The sequence below is a fragment of the Lepidochelys kempii genome, chromosome 1 (assembly GCF_965140285.1).
Source record: "Lepidochelys kempii isolate rLepKem1 chromosome 1, rLepKem1.hap1, whole genome shotgun sequence".
NCBI lineage: Eukaryota > Metazoa > Chordata > Testudines > Cheloniidae > Lepidochelys > Lepidochelys kempii.
In genome coordinates, this window is record NC_136380.1 from 190,402,904 (window position 1) to 190,423,590 (window position 20,687).

A 20,687-nucleotide genomic window follows, 5' to 3' on the forward strand; every position below is an offset into this window, starting at 1 on the left:
CAGCAAGGACCCCTCATTTCAAAAGTACTTAGTTATTTTGGGTGCTTACTTTAAGGCACCCAGAAAGCGCCAGGCACCCCAAACACTGAAAAAATCAGGCCGCTTTAAGGTATCTGAAGTTGGGCAGCTAAAAACTGAGGCACCCAAAATCCACTTGTCACTTCTGAAAAGGTAGACTGAAGTAATTGCTTACAGGTATAGCAGCAGAACATAAGATGGTGATAAACAACTTGTACAAGTAGAGTTTACAGATACTCAAACCTTTGAGTATAGTTTTGTTTTGTTACCACCCAGAAATATTTACTATATTGATTTCTATCTGTACATAAGGTAGAGTGTATTATTTTTCAGTAAAATTACTTTTTAAAAGTACCTGTTAAAAAACGGTAATGTTTATCAGCTTAAGTGTTTGAAATGTATCCTATTGACTTAAATTTACTCTAGCAAGTACTAAGCCAAATACTGCTGCATCTCTATTCTCAGCGGCAGTAAGTATTTTTCATAATGCAGCCAAAAATCAAAATGAATAGGTTAAGCGACAGATTGAGGCCCCAGTTCAGCAAAGCATTAAAGCACATGTTGGAGTCCATCTTTAACAAAAAAACATGGGTAGGTACCATTGAAGTTAAGCAAATTCTTAAGAGCTTTGCAGAGTCAGGGCCTTAGTGAGAGAAAAAAAAAAAACAATGGAAATAGACAAGACTGAAGCCAAGAGTTACTTTTAAAGTCATGTTTCAAAAATAATTTGCATAAAAGATGCATGTTTTAAATTATCTTGAACCTAGTAATTTAAGGGCCAGAGATTCTCTGAGCTGCTGACTATTGCTGGAAGACACTGAACACCCTTAACTCCTGCTCATGATAGTGGGTGACGAAGAAGCTCAGCCTCTTGCATGAGTAATTAGCACCTAGCAGAATAAACCCATAGTTCATACATGTCAAGGGAGATTTTCAAATGTACCTAAGGGGTTTAGGAGCACAACAGTCATTGTGTTCTGTGCTGCATGTGCTCCTAAATCCCTTGGGAATTTTTGAAAAATCTCCCCTGTAGTGCCCAATCCTGCAAATACTTATGCGCTAAGTAACTCTACTCATGCACGTGACCGCATTGAATGTGGTGGGATGGCCTTCAGGGGTAAAATCACTCATATCCATGTTTGATAGAAGTGGGTCTCCATGGCACATCAAGGGAATTTCATTTAGACTAATCAGGCATTTTCCTACTTTTAACAGACAGGAGGTAGGGAGGGAGAGAGAAGAGAACTAGATTGACACCGGCAGCATTCTGTGTGATTTTGAAATTCATTCAGCTTCTGATAAAATAGTTGTTCAAATCAAAAGCTTCAGTTTATCTGAGGATCCCAGGTACCTTTCAGTATGATGCTGATGAGGGAAACTGCAATGATTGAAAAGTTCATTCATTATGAGGTTTCTAAAACCTCATCCTAGTATGACAATTAAAAACTTCCGAACTAAAATGTTTAAAGAACATCTTCCTGGGGTGGGAGGGGGGAAAGCAAAAAGAGATGCATTTCACAGCATAGACATCTAGCAAAACATGGTATGGAACTGACAGTTGCCAAGAATAGGCCTAAGCATTATTTATCTGGTCATCAGGTACGCAATGAGGCAGATGCAAACAACTTGCTATTAGTTTCTGGCTGTTCTATTCAAAATCTGCAGGTGGTACATGTTCCCTTAGCTTCTAGATCACCACAGGAAGATACCAACATTAGCCTGAATACAAAGTAGAGCTAAACCAGCACTGAATGTGCATCCTTTCACTTTCAGCAGCTGCAAGAGACTTGTGAATCACAACTAATATAAATCTCTGTAGTGTATAACCAATGCAGTGAGGTATGTCATGTTTTTCCAGTCATTATCCCCGATGTACAGTGTCAGCCATTCAAGCCACAAAAGGCTAACCAGAGATAGCAAAATTATTTCTGTATACTTAGAATAAGTACGGTATCACAAAGGCCATTGGGTAATAACTGTTGGCAACCAATGACTTTTAAGGGCTAACTACTGTAATTAGATTCATTCTTTAGCAGTAAATTAGAGACTATAACCATTTCCCTGTTTTCAGTATGAAATACTTGTTGTCTGTAACTGGTTTTTCTTCTTTAAAGAAGGAGTTTTAGGGAAGTTATCACTCAATACATTTTTGTCATGAATATAAAAACTAGGCCTCAGTTTACAAAAAGTTTCAAATACCTTCTCAGTGACATGGAACTATCACATTAGACAGCCCCTTCTATAGGCCTCTTATACAGTGGTTCTGCTTGGTTTGGTAGATTAGGTGAGTTTGCTTCATGTTTTCAGACTGGTTTATTCAAACCCAAGATGTAAAGTGAAATTTGGAGGATGGGGGACACATTAAATTAAACAAATCAAAGGTTTGCTGAACCCTACGAATTAGAATAATTACAATTCAAAATAATTCTACTGCAATGTCTATTCCGCCAATGGAAAACAATGAGCTTCTGTTAAACAGAATCAGGGATAGACTGCATCATGAAGAGACAAGGGATATTACATCCTCCATAGCACAACTAAAAACAAAGTTAGCAAATCTGAATAAAATAAACAAAAAATTGTGACCAGTTTTCAGAAAACAAACTACCTTTAAAAACAATTTCTGGACCAAAAATGTTAGTTTTCCAAATGTTCACTTTTTTGGGGGGTGGGTGGGGGGGGGGTAAGGGGACATTTAGAGTTGGGTTGCCTATTGGAAATTGCTCAATCACCTGGTATTGATTCTGTAGTTCCTGACTGGCTAATTTTTACCCCATGTGGTTAAGAGGATTCCACCCCACATGGCTGAGAAAGAGATGTTGCCATGTTCCTCCCAAGATATTAAAGAGATAAGGTGAGCATATGCTCAAAAGCTTGTCGCTTTCATCAACAGAAGTTGGTCCAATAAAAAAAAATTACCTCACCAACCTTGTCTCTTAGGGTACGTCTACCCAGACAAGAAAATCCTGATGCTGGCCTATGCCAGCTGATTCAGGATCATGGAACTCGTGCTGTACGGCTGTTTCATTGCAGTGTAGACTTCTGAGCTCAGGCTGGAGCCCAGGCTCTGGGACTCTACAAGGAGGGCTCCAGCCCAAGCCCTGAAGTCTACATAGCAATGAAACAGCCCCACAGCCTGAGACAGCTGGCACAGGCCAGCCAGAGGTGTCTAAAGTATCGTGTCCAGTTCTGGGCACCAGATTTCAGGAAAGATGTGGACAAATTGGAGAAAGTCCAGAGAAGAGCAACAAAAATTATTAAAGCTCTAGAAAACATGACCTAGGAGGGAAGATTGAAAAAAAAATTGGTTTCTTTAGTGTGGAGCACAGAAGACTGAGTGGGGACATGATAACAATTTTTAAGTACATAAAAAGTTGTTACAAGGAAGAGGGAGGAAAATTGTTCTAGTAACTTCTGAGGATAGGACAAGAAGCATTGGGCTTAAATTGCAGCAAGGGAGGTTTAGGTTGGACGTTAGGAAAAACTTCCTCACTGTCAGGGTGGTTAAACACTGGCATAAATTGCCCAGGAAGGTTGTGGAATCTCCCTCATTGTCTAACCTGCTCTTAAAAACCTCTAAACACCTGTCAGGAATGGTTGAGATAATACTAAGGCTATGTCTACACTACAGTTTATGTCAGCATAATTTATGTCACCGAGGGGTGTGAATAAACCACCCCCCGACCAGAGTAAGTCACACCAACGTAAGCGCCAGCGTGGACAGTGCTATGTTGGCAGGAGAGCTTCTCACTCTGACATAGATACTGCCATTCACAGGGGCTGGAGTAGATAAGCCCATGTGAGAACTCTCTCCTGTTGGCTTAGAGTGGTTATATTAGAGATCGTGGTGCAGCTATGCCACTGTAAGTCTCTAGTGAGTTGTGGCCTTAGTCATGCCTTGAGTGCAGGGGACTCGACTAGAAGACCTCTCAAGGTCCCTTCTAGTCCTGCGATTCTATGATTCTAGTGTCTGTGTAGACATACCCTCAAAGAAAGAGAGACTGTCACAGGGCAGGGTTCCCTCACCCTGGATTCTTCTCTGCAAACAATCCTCACATAGACCAATGGCAAGTATGACATCAAATGCTTTATTTACATTATGCTATATGAGATCTTGTCCACCCACAGCATAAGACTTTTACCTTCTCCATAGGCACAGGACAAGGGCTTTCAACTCCCTGAGATCCTAGGCTTCTCTGGCCCTTCCTCCCTTTCTTCCCCTTTCCCTCTCTTAACCCTCCTCAGCTGAGGAGCTGAATCACCTTGTTAAGTGGCTAATCATCCCATCCTTAATCAATTCTCTCCTCAATTTGGTCCATCTGGGAATGCTTGCCAAGTGCATAGAGTGGTGAGTCAGCTTCAAGGTGCTCACACGGTCACAAATGTGCATCTTTTTGCGAATACAGACTAACACGGCTGTTACTCTGAAACATGTATGTACTGTAATTGTAAGTGTGAGGGAGGTGTGTCTGAGTATACTTATCCCTCCCTATTTCTTCTTCACAATATACGTTAGGGTGAACTTGTGAATACACAACATTTTGATACTCTGAATTAGAAAATTCAAGTTAGATTTAAACATATACATCACCCCTAATTCTGCTATGTTTTACACCTCCCTACCAGGCTCCAAAGGCTTCAGCTGAATTGCACAGGATATAGATCAGGCTCACTGCAGGTAGAAATTCTTGATCCAATACATGCATGAATGGATATCAATTTGTATAACCACAGCTGCCACATTTCTGCCATTATACCATAACAACCAGTTAGTTGTACTGATAGATTTGGAGTTATCCAAGCTTTGACAAGGACTGCACCCATGAATATTATAGAAGAACCTCAGAGTTATGAACTGACTGATCAACCACACCCCTCATTTGGAACCAGAAGTATGATCAGGCAGCAGTAGAGACCAAAAAAAAAGCAAATACAGCACAATACAGTGTTAAAAGTAAACTACTATAAAAAAGTAAAAAAAAAAAGATTTGACAAGGTAAGGAAACTGTTTCTGTGCTTGTTTCATTTAAATTAAGATGATTAAAAGCAGCATTTTTCTTCAGCATGGTAAAGTTTCAACGCTGTATTACATCAATGTTCAGTTGTAACCTTTTGAAAGAACCACCATAACGTTTTGTTCAGAGTTACGAAGCACCTCCATTCCTGAGGTGGTCATAACTCTGAGATTCTACTGTATCCCCTTACTGACAAAGAGAAGGTTTCCACATAGAAAAAGGACCTGCATTTACTGCCATTGTATAGATAACTGCTGAATAATTGCTCTACAGCAGGGTAATTAGTGTTTCTTTTGGCCCAGTATGTCTGATAATAAAAATCAGTCTCCTTATAATAAGTCATCTGATTAATATGGGTGTGTGGTAATTTCAGACTATTAATTCCCTAAACATAGTGATACCCATGCTCTAGCAAAATTGATGTAAATTGATGCTGATATAAATTATCTAACACAAATTGAAATTTACAAAAACCATTAAGCTCCACAAATGTGAAGATAAATCATATTCAGCAATCCTTTGGACTTTGCTGTCTCTTCCATAATACAGATTACTAAATAAGAATTATTTCAAACTTTTGGATCTGGTGCTATAAACACAAAAGTTGAAGGTCAAATTTTTAATGGATTTAGCAAGTCATTGAGCGATGGCGACCACTGAATCTTTTCTAACTGTATGCTCTATTTAACTATTCAATTCTCCAGAGATTTTGATACAAGAAAAGGTGTATAATGCATAGAAATCTCTTCAATTAACACTGATGTTTTAGTCACTAATCCTAATTTATCATTTTAAATGTTGGCAATAATTCAAGTGTCATTCTTACGTTCATTCATATTGCAACAAGCTAATATATTGGAGATGGGAATTATACATTATTCCACTAGTGCAGCGAGCCCAAAAGATTGTACAGTTAAAAGGCTGGTTTCCAAACCAACAATGTGATTCTCATTTCACTTAAACCAGTATAAATGAGTGATGTAAAGCCACTGTTTCATCACGCACCCCCACAGACATTCATAGGGCTGATATGTTCCATTGTTCTCTAGCCTGTGCTGGCTATGCATCCTGGATTTGTGCACAAGGATTGATTTGTGTGAGATCTGTGCTCCTTTTTTTTCCTCTCTTTTTTTTTTTTTTTTTTTTTTTGGGCACATTTTCGGGCTCATCTAGCTCCCTCTTTAGAGTTTTGGACTTGCAGCAAACAGGGAAGTGACTGGGGAAATTATGCTGTCACACAAACCTACGTTGTACTGAAAGAACATACCAGCTACATATTCAAAGCTGGAGTAGTAACACTGTATGGTGGTAGGCGAGTTCCTGTGTAAATGTTTAAGTTCTGGGCCTATGTATGTGACAGATCAAGCTGTCTCGGGCAACTAGAGAAGAAAAGGTCAGGGGTTTAAACAAGCTGAATGTATTCTCCCCTTTGTTTGTTCTAGCCCTGAGAGGAGTGAACCCTGATTTTCCACAGAGTTAGCAGACTGGGCTGGCTTTAGAGGAAGAAAATTTGGACACAGGGACAGGGAGATCTGACCTTAACAGAAAGATGCATTCAGGGCAGGCGGTGGAGCTGGTTTGGTCAACTGAAAGGGGGGCCTTCCTATTAAGCTCATTTCTATGAAAACATGCTGGCAGGGGAGTAGTTTGGGGCCACCTATAATGCAGACTCTGCTACCTCTGTCAATGCTTAGAGGGTTAGCAGCAAGGTAAGAGATGCTGTTAAAGAAGCTTGAGTGAAACCACCAGTCTGTACGCATAGAGGTTTGCCTGACTGAAAATGACATAATTGTACTTTGGAGAAGACATCAAGGACCAACAGAACCAGGCACATTGATGAACTGGACTATAATAAGTTATTGTGTCTGGTGTAAAACAAACACTATTTTTTAGGAATCACACAGAGTGGTTTCTACTATATCACCACTTCTGTGGGGGACTGGGCATCCTGACTCACTGCTGTGGCTGCTTTCAAAGGCCAGTGAAGCCGTGAAAGGGGGCTTTCCAAAAGTGCTCTCTTACCAGAACTCTGCTCCAATTTTCTGTGGTAAGACTCGCATTAACATTGCAGCAAAAGCAGGGGTAGATCCATCATATTGAAGCATGGTGTGCACTTAGAAGTTAGTGCAACGTAGTTGCATCCCCCCCAGAATAGACACATTGTTCTGTCGACTTAGGTAGCGTTATTCAGGGAGGCGGCATTCCTACAATGATGGAGGGTGGGGGGAAAATTTCTACTGGTCTAGGCTGTCTCTACACTATAGCATTATGCTAACATAGCTATGATGTTATGGTCTCCAGAGTGTAGACATATCCGCAGAGCTTTTGAAAATCCCCTCCTAACAACTCTTAGCACGCTGCGAACCACAGATATCTCCTACTGTAAGTGTAGGGGGAAGCAGTGATACTATCAGACTTTAGTGTGCAGCAAATGCTGACTTTTTAATTTTGACGCTTGCATTCTGTTTGTGTGCTGTCTTTGAGGTCACTGGAAGCCAGTGGTTCCTCAGCTTTAAAAAAAAAAAAAATCATGCCACTCATTTAGGTACTTAACTGTAGCTAAAGGACCCTACTATTGAGTTTTCTTGTTTAAAAAAGAAAAAAAACCATCTTGGCAATCATGTTTCCAAAAGTCCACATCAGTATCTCACATGCTGAGTAAAAAGAGCCCGCTAGAAACTTAATATTATTAGTGCAATTAGTGTAATTGTACTGATACACAGAGTCCCCAGTCAGCATCACAGTCCCATTGTGCTAGTTGCTGTACAAACCCTCATGTTGCCAACACAGGCAATTTTATTGCAAGTCTTGTGATATTTTTTTAAAATGTATTTCCTAAAGGTGCCGGTGCTGACAGCAAGAGACTGCATGAGACTCTCTGCTTTCATTTTAAAGAAGTACATTTCTAGCCCTCATGGTTGTAGAAAACAACTTGAAAACATGAAGTGAGTGCCTCCTAAAGGCTCAGCACCATCGTTTCCCAAGCACCCCCTTGCAGCCAACTGTGGCTTGGCTGTGGCCTGCCACATGAGGGTGCATAAACACTCTGGTCAAGGAGAAGCCAAACATTCTACTTTACAGCAGGGCTTCTACAAGTGTTTAGATGCTTTTCCCTCAGAGCTCAGAGGAAGTCCAGCAGCAGCTCTTTCTGCTCTAAGGCTCAGTTTCCTCCATTGTCTGGAGAGTCCCACCACAGTCTTTCCCCCTGTTTGCTCAGGATTTCTCCCTGGCCTCCCTACACACACAACTTTTGTCTAGTTCAGGCTGCCTAGGAACTCCCCTCCTTTGGAGCTTCCTTTCATCTCAGAAGTGTGTTGTGTTTTTCTCCCCCCTTCCAAAGCCTTTTACTGGGCACAGATGGTCTTTCCTTAATTATCTGCCTTCCAGCTAATTAGGTAGTTAACTATCCTTAGTGGATCTGGATTGGCTCTTCCCTGGAGCCTGTCACAGGTACAGGGGGCTTCTCACTCCTTTGAATGGCCAGAGCAGTGATATTTAGAAACAAGAAGACCAACAAAAAACCCTCAACATTTATTATTTTTTTGAAGTCTCATGATCTTTAAGCCAATTTTGTGATGGGAGGAAGGGGGTTGACTAATGATTTTTGAACATGGGAGGTGACCAGTACTGAAACACTCATGAAGGTTTGCAAACATGTTATAGCCTTATGTTACACTTAATCTGCCTGATGATGAAAGAATAGGGGACCTACTTGTGTATGAGTACAAAATGCCCTGTGTTGGTGTAACACCAGCAGACCCCAGTCACCGGCAGGCAGGATCAAACCTGGGACCTCTGGAGCTTAAGAGCGTGAGGCTCTACTGCATGAGCTAAAAGCCATATACCGGTTAGCTAAAACTGTACAGCAGATTCATTAATCTCTCTCTACGTGGTCTTGCTGGCACTAGATGGGACAGAGCACCACACCCAGGAGGTGTGTGGATTACACTGAGTTGCTGCCTTTCACACAACTTTTGTATTTTTGTGGCTGAAGGAGGGGTTATTGGAGCTACAGAGCAAGAAAAAATACATTTCTGAAATAAAATTAGCCATTGCATATAGGTGGAGTCTCTGTAGTCTACCTACTTCTAAAGCACACAGGATCTCTTGACTTTGAATTTCTAAACCCCTACTGTGAGGTAGGAGGATGAGTTTGCTGTCTTATAGATTTTAAAGTATGCTGAGAAGTTACAGGTTACAATGTAAAACTGGGCCCTGACAGGAGATTGTACATTTTAAGAGCCACTACAATGGCTAGAAGTGGGATTATGTACCCTACACAGCACTTTGGTAGGAAAAGTTACTCCTGGCTATTGGCTATTCCTTATAGAATAGATTAATTCTATTGTTGGTCACAATTGCCTAAGAAATCACTCCTGTCTGGGAGATGTCACAATTTTTTAGGTGAAGATGACATCTTTCTTCCCTTCCTTATGATCACACTATGCTGAAATACCATAAATACCCATTCCAACACTTCTGATAGCACTGCATAGAGTAAGTGTCCCTTATGGAGAAAAGCACTTCGGAAATGAAAAGCCTGTGTGGCTGCTTAGCATTCTGCTGAAAAGCAGAAGTTTCAGACCAAGGCAGCCTCTCAGGGCAGAAACAAAAATGAAAGCACCTGAAAATGTCACTCGCTCATTGTGAGCCGAGAATTTACAAGTGAGAGTTATAAGCACTCAGGCAGAAGGCTGAAGGAGCAGAAATAGAAATGGCTATTAAGCATGGGCTTATTTGTGTAAAAAAATCTAATGTAACCAGCTGGAACACTTAAGTGGTGTCTCTTACAGCATCCATCACCTCTTTGAGGATAACTGCTAAATTAAAGGGGGAAGGGAAATATTGGAATTATGTGGACCTTACTGAATTGCAAGAATGGTTGGCTACAGATATGCTCTGAGGAAGCTACTATTTTTGCCACAGCTAACAAGAATATCTTTGTAGTTAAGTGCTGCTGAACTGAGACTGAAGCCTACATATGAGGTAGATTATTTGACTTTTCTCCCCATCTTCTCTCTCTGTCTGGCACTAAATATTAATCACCATGGGGATAAAGAATAAAAAGTGAGAGGGGAGAAAAATATGTTTGCCGGCAAGATGTAATTAAGCCTTTGTTAGCTGCAGCTAATGGAGTAGTCATCTTGCCAAGCAGAGCAGTGTAAAACCCACCACTGGGAAAATGCAAAGTTGACATTTGCCCCTTGGGGAGTGTGGGGGGCTTCTGTGGAAATGCAACATTTTATTGCAGAAAATTCCTTGCAAGTAAAAACATACATTTCTATGTGGAATTTTCAAACTCCATTTTTGGTGGTGAACTTTTAAACTGGGGTGACTGGGACTGACCACATGGTTAGAAGGCATTAGTTCCAGTTCCCTGATTGGCTTAGCCTACTCTACAAACACAGAAAGATTTTGACTCTAATGCAAAAGCTTTACTTAAGTGTCTGTTTGAGAAACTAAAATCAGGAAAAATTAAAAAAAATCCATCACTGCTGTAACTCCCCTAATGTCAATGGAATGTCACAAGGGATGAACTTGGCCCAGCATCTCCGCTATTTTCAAATAAAAGTAATTATACAAATTAGTCAAGTACTGTAAAAATATTCCATGAACATTAGTTGGCATAATTTGCTTCAGCTGTGTCGCTTGTGTTCATTCTCCACACATACTCACGAAAAAAAATATTAACTGGCAGGAATGTTAGCAGAAATTATAAGCAAATATTAGGCAATATTTTTAGAGAGCAAATTTGAATAGATATGCAAATGTTTGCATAATTTAAATTAAATGCAAATATTTGTGTAGCATGGGTTACATTTGCACCAGAAATCTGTTTCTAAGAAGTTTGTTCATCGAGTCAGGGGACAGAAGCAAACATATGATCTATGTATCCTATCAAAACCAACCAACACATCTTGGATTTGAGTACTGAGATCTGTATGTATACTATAGATTTTGATATGGACTTGAATCTTTAGTGCCCAAATAGCCTTGTAAATCTGGCCTCCAGCATCCAATGTTGAGGAACAAATTGGTAAAAATCAGAATTCAGATAATTGAAAGATAAAGGCTAAATTAGCAGAATAAGGCCTTGTATACATGAACATTTAGTGCTCTTTGATCTACCTCACTTTGAAATGGGACTAGATCAAAGCACATTCAAGGAACTATTAGTGCATGGCAGCAGGGTCCAGATGGACAGTTATTGCCTGGCAGGTTAGTTGTTGTGCAGTTTCACACCCCAGCTTGCCATGAACTAAGTGTTTGTGTAGACAAGCCCTTAGTCGTGTATTACTGAAGAGCCCGTCCATCTATCCCTTTCCCCACCCACTCAGCTTTTCCCATTCCAACCTATTCTCAGACATTCCAGAGTGGCACTGCTGATCAGTCCGATAAAAGCCGCACTGAACAGCTGCCCTCATGGTCCAGCTGGCAAGTACAGCCCTGATACTTTTGCAATCAAAGCCAAAACCTCTGACTGACATAAATCTGTGTTTTAGGAAGATTAAGTTCTCAACTTTGCAGTTCCGATCACCTAAATAGTTCAGAGGATAAGGAAATATCCCTTAAGATATGAGTCAATGAATCATTTCATAATTGCTCTCCTGGTTCATTGCCTTCTGCACAGTCTATAGTGTAGGAAAAAGGTTTTCCAGGTCTTCTGTTCGTGTCTTTACTGTTATGGATGTCCAGTAACTTTTTAGAGAGTCTACAAAGGTGGTTATTGGATGCTTGAAGTGGAGTTCTCTTCTTTTACAACCTGAGTTTGTTTGTTTTCAGATCAGAGCCATTCAGAAAGACGTTAATTCCCATACAAATTGTATAAAAAAGGAACAGTCCAAATTGCTCTCTCCTTGAATTCCTAACTGTGCCATAAAGTGTCCAGAATCCCCATGCAATTTGAGAAACTCAGTTTTATTAAAGTGAATTAGTCTGTAATTTTAAACCAGTCATCTATATACAGCCATAGACCAATACAATGTTCAGTTGACCTTTTATGTGGATTTGCCTTTAATACTTTTCACTGCACCTCCATGTCACACTATTTAATCTTTAAGTACATCATTAGTGTTCATTTTGAATTAGATTCCCTTTTGTCCTCTTGTGGAATGCTAATGGAAGAGGCTAGTTAGCAGGTAAATTAGTTTTGTACCATGTGGTTATAGTGAAATATGGTGTGGCTCATGACTAGTGTGGGCCAAATCCATTGCCCAGTTCCTTTTAATAACATCTGAAACATATGGTCACCCTACGACCACACCCCCCACCCTGTGTTATTCCTTTGACACACAGAGGAATGTCCCTGCAGTCCTTCCACACCCCAGCCTCCTATAGACCATCATGGGAATTTGGGGTATGCAAAGACTGCAGGACTGGAATTAATATTTATGAGAATCTAAAAAGTCAGTTACAATAGTTTCAAAGTTGAGCAAAATTTAGAGATGCTAAGAGTGTCCAGGTTTTTAAACCCTTCTTCAAAGTAAGCCATTTACCTAGATCATGTTTCATAACAAGTTCTAGGAGGTCAGCTCAAACCTTCCTCTTTTCTTTGCACTTTCCTCAAAATGTTAATTTCTGGTGTGCATGCATTTATTGCATGCATGTGACTGTATTGTGCATTTATAATTTAAGAGCATAAATAGTAAGCTCCTTGGAGAAGGGACTTCTTTTTATTATTATGTGTTCATACAGCACCCAATACAATGGCTAGCTGCTATCGCAATACAAATAATGAGTAATCATATTTGATAACTTAGCCAAATGATAGAGGATCACATACTTTCCTCAATGAAATCATCTCAGATACTAGCAATGGAGGGTGCATACAGATAGATTTTAGTAAATTGTTTGTTGGCAAAAATATTTGTTTCAGGCATAGAGAAAATATGTAATTACATCTTCTGTTTTCACGCTGCTCTAATAAAGCAAGACATTAAAAAACATCCTGCAAGCTGATTCAAAAAAATCTCTGTGTAAATTTATATTAAGCTCAAAATTCAGCAGGAATCTGTTCAGCATGGTCCAGAGAAGAATTGAGTTATGGAGTTTATGGCTTGAGGCTATCAACTGAAACTGGGCTTTAATTAAAATGGATTTGATAGAGCTGGAAAATCTTGCACAGTAGACTTTCAGATGACTTTCAAATCAGTTTCAGAAAGTTGGTGTGGTTTGTAAGTTTTAATGTGAAGTAACTGTACTATATGGATATTCTGATTTTAAAATGATGCTTTAAAAGATAGAAATGAAATCTGAGCTAGACATTAGAGATAGCTTTTTGAGTGGGAAAATGCTATTCGCACCACATCTGCAGTATGTGGAATTTGCTCATGCTACATATGTGGCTATCAGCTAAAAAGTGTTGGAACTGTGGCTTGTCAAAGCATGTGGTTTTGCAGCATTATCAGTGGGCGTGTATTGACTAGTTTCAGTAGAACTATAGCCACTGTGAATTCTGTATTGCATGCATTCAAAGCATGTTTTACAAATGATGCCAAATAATGTAAAATATCTACACATTGGCGGAACTGGTGAGTGCAGTCGTAACTGGAATCTGTTGTGAGTGTTTACTGTTTGTATTACAATAGTGCCTAGAGGTCTGAATGGATAACAGCTCCACATTATGCTAAGCACTGTACAGTCACTCTGTCAGAGACAGACTACCTCTGAAGAGCTTACAGTCTAAATGAAAAAGGCAGGCAAAGAGGAAGGAAATATTATTATGGCAACATGGTGGAGGGGAAAAAAATCTAAAACTCCCCTACACACAAGAACATTTTGTTGTTACTGCTCAATAAAACTTTTTTGCATTTTATTGAACTTTCATTGTGTATCAGTTCTCTAGATTTCACTAGTATGTATTTGACAGGAACAGCTCAATTAAGAGAAACTTCAAGATATCAATAGCTGAGCCTCACCTTGATATCCATGTTGAGAGACTAGACAATAAAGCCTGTTTGTCAAACTCCCAGGCAGTCTGATTGATATATTCAGCCCCCATAACAGATTCAGACTTTGCGAAATGCAAAACTTTTTTTTGAAATAAAAAAAGTTTCTAATCCTTATGCTCACAAAGATAACCTTCCCAAGGTGAACAGATGTCATGCTAACGTAAGCTCTGTGAAACAACAGTTCAAAGAGAAACTGGCATCTATACTGCTTCTGTGTTTAATCTGTAACTTAATGACACTGACAGGCAGATTTTCAAATTATTTTAGGAACACAGTTGTGCACCTAATTTGTTCAAGCAGTTACTTATAATTGTGCACACTTATTGAGAAATTGCATTCCCAAAGGCCAAATGAACAGAGGGCAGAGGTATTACCCATCCTAAAAGTGCCCTGCAATCATCCCCCAAATTGAATGATGTTTAATGCATCAGTACTTCATTCATTAACAATGTACTTACTACATTCAGGTCAAGCTTTCCCCTCCCTCTTTTTGCTAGTGTCCTGTTGTCACTGGTGAGAGACCCACAGTAGACCACAGTTAGTAAATCATCTCAATTTCATAACTGAATTCTACAGACCATAACTAAAAGTAAAGGAGTACTTGTGGCACCTTAGAGACTAACCAATTAATTTGAGCATAAGCTTTTGTGAGCTACAGCTCACTTCATCGGATGCATAAAGTGGAAAATACAGTGAGGAGATTGTATATATATTTGTTTATATACAAACAGACCATGAAAAAATGGGTGTTTATCATACACATTGTAAGGAGAGTGATCACTTAAGATGAGCTATTTACTTTGTATAATGACTCAACCACTCCCAGTCTCTATTCAAGCCTAAGTTAATTGTATCCAATTTGCAAATTAATTCCAATTCAGCAGTCTCTCGTTGGAGTCTGTTTCTGAAGTTTTTTTGTTGAAGAATTGCCACTTTTAGGTCAGAAATCGAGTGTCCAGAGAGATTGAAGTGTTCTCCGACTGGTTTATGAATGTTATAATTCTTGGCATCTGATTTGTGTCCATTTATTCTTTTACGTAGAGACTGTCCAGTTTGACCAATGTACATGGCAGAGGGGCATTGCTGGCACATGATGGCATATATCACATTGGTGGATGTGCAGGTGAATGAGCCTCTGATAGTGTGGCTGATGTGATTAGGCCCTATGATGGTGTCCCCTGAATAGATATGTGGGCACAGTTGGCAACGGGCTTTGTTGCAAGGATAGGTTCCTGGGTTAGTGGTTCTGTTGTGTGGTGTGTGGTTGCTGGTGAGTATTTGCTTCAGGTTGGGAAGCTGTCTGTAGGCAAGGACTGGCCTGTCTCCCAAGATCTGTGAGAGTGATGTGTTGTCCAGGCCATAGGGCCTAATCGCATCAGCCACACTATCAGAGGCTCATTCACCTGCACATCTACCAATGTGATATATGCCATCATGTGCCAGCAATGCCCCTCTGCCATGTACATTGGCCAAACTCACTCTCTCCCCACCCCACTCTCCTGCTGGTAATAGCTCATCTTAAGTGATCACTCTCCTTACAATGTGTACGATAAACACCCATTTTTTCATGGTCTGTGTGTATATAAATCTCCTCACTGTATTTTCCACTTTATGCATCCGATGAAGTGAGCTGTAGCTCACGAAAGCTTATGCTCAAATAAATTGGTTAGTCTCTAAGGTGCCACAAGTCCTCCTTTTCTTTTTGCGAATACAGACTAACACTGCTGCTACTCTGAAACCCATAACTAAAAGTGTAACTAGATCCTCTCTACAGAATGAAGTTTGACTCTGCCACCCTAAGATGAATTAAACATTATTGATTAAAGGTGTAAAATTCCACAGATACATAAGTTTAAAACCTGTCTCCTGTGTGTGCAGTACCCACAGTACTTTCAAAGTCACTATAAGGTTCTGTTCTTTAAGTTTTAAAGAGTGTGAATATTCAATAACAATACTTTGATGTTTTATATTGTCCTCTACCTGAAGATCTCAAAGTGCTTTGCAAAACCTGTTAAATGAAGCCTCAATACCCAGGGGAGTTTATCCATGTGGAAACTTAGGCACAAAGTAGCTAGGTGACTTGCCCTGTGGTCTATTTCTATTGCAGAGCTGAGAACAGAAGCCGCATATCTGGAATCCTCTTTTGTGATCAAAAGATCTAGGAAAAGAATATAGAGAATGATTGAATGAGCCAAGAAGGAGACAGGTTTATTGTGGGGGTTTATGGCCACTTAATAAATTAGGCCTTTGGGAGGTTTAATTCTTGCTAGCGTTTTTATAGGGCAATTTCTTCAAGTACAAGGGACAATGCAAAGGTTTTAACTGTTCTAATAAAGGACTCCGGCTTGAATTAGCTACCATGTTCACTTTGGAGGGAAGTGATAATTATAAAACAGAATTACAACTGAGCAAACTATTCTCCCATGCTGCTGGAGAAGCCAGACCTACCCTATCTCCCTTCAAGTCACTGGCCAGGGGGAACATCATCAAACGTAATTAAGGCACCAATTCTGCAATGGAATCCTTATCCGGAGCACTAGTTAATTACTTTTATCAGGACCCAATTCAGGATCAAGGCCTAACAAATGAAACTAAACAGAGTAACTACTATCTACCATAAGTATTAAAAGGCACTGACAACTGTTTGTAACTTCTGTTCGGCGTTGCACTAGTGCAGCAGTTTGTATCATGTTAACAACAATCTCACTTACAGCAGTCTTACGTGCATGTAACTCCAGTGATTTTAATAGTTATTCCTACTTTAGAGTGGTGTCGCTTAAATCAGAACAAGATCCTAGGTCTCTCTGAACAACCACATTCATGCAGTTTGAGAATTCCAGAGTCAATTACAGCAAGAGAATTTACTTGACTTCATTGACTTACTTTGCTTAAATTGCTTAAAAAGCCACTTTCTCTACTCACACTGGCTACTAGGATATGTGTAAAATGTAGCTATGGATCTTTCTTAGCTAGTTCAACATTTAGGAGGAAAAAAAGCATTCAATATCCCTCTTGTAGAAAAGTCTTATAGATAATCATTCTCCATTTAATTCAACAGAAAAATTTTAAACTAGCCTATAGGAGAGACATTATTCTTTATACATTTTTGTAAGGAAGTATAAAAGTTATCGATAGAGTTCTACACAAACTTTCATCGGCCTATTTAATTCAATGGGTGAAATCCTGGATCCACTGAAGTCAGTGGCAAAAGTTCCAATGACTTAAACCTATAGGTTTAATCACTACTAAATTGTATCGGACTGTCCCATAAAAACACTATGTCATCCTTCTGAGCTTCGATTCTGTAATGGCAGCAGCAGCAGAGATAAGAAATTGTGTGCCTGTCACAGGATCTATGGGTTTGAAGGCACCCCTTTAAAATGTGTAATCGCCATTCCAGAAAAACGCTGCATTTTGATTTTTTTCCTGTTAAGTTGCGGAAGAACTTTGGTAACTTTTAATTAGATACCATTATTAATCATGGAAATGTTAACACACGAAAATCTGAGTCCTCTGTGTTTTTTAGAAGTATGCATTTTAATTAGTGTGGGCTGTGGAGCACCTCTGTTTATTTAATTAAAAAAGCAGGAGTGCAGCAGTGTTGCTTGTAGTGGAAGAATGAGGCTTTTAATAGGTAGTGAAGATCCAAGGCATCTGCACTATCAGCAGCAGGAGGTCTTTTGTACTACGTACCACAAAACCCAATCACTTAATCACATGCGGAAATAAGCAATTAGACACTCAGTTCAACCCAATAGTATCATCTAAGGCCAGAGTGAAGATTGTTGCTACCAGAATTTCCAGTTTCATGTTCACAGGGGACGTGAAAATCCAATCAAAATGTAAAAGCACATGATGATTGAACTAGGAAAGCACTAGGATTACCACTATTCTGATCATGCTATAGATCAGAGAGATGTCTTCTAACGCTGGGGGAGGGGGCGAATTACCCTCTGCAGGATTGAGTTAGAGTATTTAGTGGAAATTAATAGCCCCTGGATATTGTTTTCAGACAGACACTGCAGTTATCAATTTACAAGCTGACACACAAATAAGCAATTTGTCACAAGAAACAGCAGGAAGAAAAACATTGTGCATGTGTGTGTGAGTGAGGGAAGATTAGAGTCAATTTATACCAGTAAATAAAAGGCTTTCTGGAATAATTCATTACAACAAAGGATTCACACAGGGAGGGAACATTTTTGAAGACTAGTCTAATGCACAAGCAATATGTCACTAGCCCTCCTACCGCACTTGCCCCAGTGTAAGCACATGGATGATGGTGTGGAGCTCCCATTGTAGTCCAGCACATGATGAGTTTACAGGACTGAGCCCAAGGTAAGTACAGGTAGCTATCAAAATTGGTCTTGTGTATCTGTGTGGTTTTGTTTCACAGAGGTTCATATGAACAGATAAGTTTCAACCCAAGTAACTTCATCTTTCCCCACTACCTCAAGTTACTCTTTGAGTAATGGGTTTGAACAAACCCCAACATAATAGAGAGAAACACTGAAACTAGCTAGTTTCACCAAAACCCTGTAAATTTCACATTATATGAATGCCAGATTAGAAACCAATCCAGGTTTATGAAATTTAGTGGTCCCAGTCTGAATTTTGAGTTTGTAACAAAATCCAAAACCAAATGAGTTTTTCCAAGATTATTGGATTCTGTAACCCACTTTCTGCAGAGCTCTGATGAGAAACCAATCTGGATTTCTCTGTGTAATTTCTGTCCAAAAAGGAATGTACTAAACAAGTACAAAGAAATATGTAATCTGATAAACTGAGACTTTGATCTATATGGGCAAAACCTTCCATCCAAGAAAAGTCCCATTGAAGTTTTAATGGGGCCCACCCAGGCGGATCCAATTGAACATTAATGCCTGCACTAAACTGTAAATCACCATACAGTAATAAGCAATGTTTAAATATACATCTTGCTATTTTATTAATCAGATGACACGTGATCAATACTTACCTACCCTTTGGGTTGGTAACAGATATTTATGCATGCTCATAAGTAGTGTGACTACTTCCACACTGGTTCAGTTCACTTGAAACTTAAAGTGTAAAAGAAAACCAAACCTGTTAAAGGTGTGAAGTTGCTGGAATATGTTCTTTACTGTTCTTGCCAGATGTCAACCACATCTAGTAGTTCTTGATAAAAATCAATAGTTTCCATTAGGTTACCTATGATGAGTAATAAGGCTATTATTTATATGTAACTGCTTCTGTGATTCTTGAATAACAGAGGAGTGAGCTTTGTGCCACCATCAGTCTTTTAAGGGCGCATTTGTTTCTGAGGGGTTTAGATCGCAATGCTAAAAATCATAAGAAAATCATGAAGACACTAAAAGATCAACAGACTGAGATGCACGTACTTTACCACAAGTTGCAATACGCTAACTACATGCCTCTAGTGGATTGCTTTACTCTCCTCTGTCCAGTTCAGAATTCAGTTAAAAGGCCTAGTTTTCATCTTCTAATCTACAAAACCCTACATAGGCCGGAGCTAGGCTCTCTCAGGGACCACCATTCTCTCTGAACCCAAACCCGACAGCTGTGCTCCGCTAAGACAGGGAGGCTGTCAGAGCCCAAGTTCTAGGGGCCGTGGGCCCAGCATTCTTAGTGATGGACCCACAGCTATGGGCCCTGCTTTCACAGAGGGGAAGGCCTAGCCATAGTCTTGACACCTGTAGGGCAGGTTTAATTACTCACTTTTCCATGCACCAGCTTTACTAATGCACAGAAGGGTAGTCTCTTGATTCTGCTTGGCTTCTCACCCTTCACATAAGAGACTACGCAGAGGGTAAAGAGTAATACTCTACTGCAGACATTCCTTGTACATTAACTTTCATATACAAGTTCTGCAGTGTCTGTGTTATTCAGTATGGGAATATTGCAGGACTCATAAGACTTACCAAAGACTTGCACTTGGTCTTTTATACACACACGACCAGATTCTATCCTAAGTTGCACCCTTTCCAACCCCTATTTTCCCTAGAGTATCCATGAGCGAATGCACCACCCAACATTCAGACCTGCATACGCCATATTGTCATTATTGGGTTTTGTACACACAATAATCAATGAACGTGCACAAGCCAGGTTTGTGATGGTAAGCTCTTAGAGGCAGGGATTGTCTTTTGTTCTGTGTTTGTACAGCACCTAACACAGCAAGGTCCTTGTCCGTGACTAAGGCTCCTTGGCACTATGGGGCACTACCACAATGCAGATAACAAACAGCAACAATATACTACCTGTGCATACAAATCATATCTGTCACAGGCACCTCTGAAAATACAAACCACAATGTCCAATCAGGTATCCAGTTGTTCAGAACCCTTAGGTTCCAGAACCATCTGCAGTGTAACACACAATTCCCCTTATTCCCCAGGTTTGCTACTCAGTGTTATTGTCAAGACTGGCCAAAATGTTACCTTATAGTAAATCTACTGCCACTCTATTGCTTTGTCTCTTTAGTACAGCCATAAAGTAGATTTACCTCCAGCGGCTGAACTTTACCGAAAGGGGAAGAAGAAACACAAAGTAGCAATTCCCCAGTGTTGAGAAACTTGCAGCAGATTGTTTTAGCAGCATCTTCTAAACAGAAAGTCTCTGGGCGGGATTCTGATCTCACCCCAGTGAGAATGTAACCCCACACTTAAAGGGAGGTCAGAGTCAGGCTGTCAAGGTTCCTCCC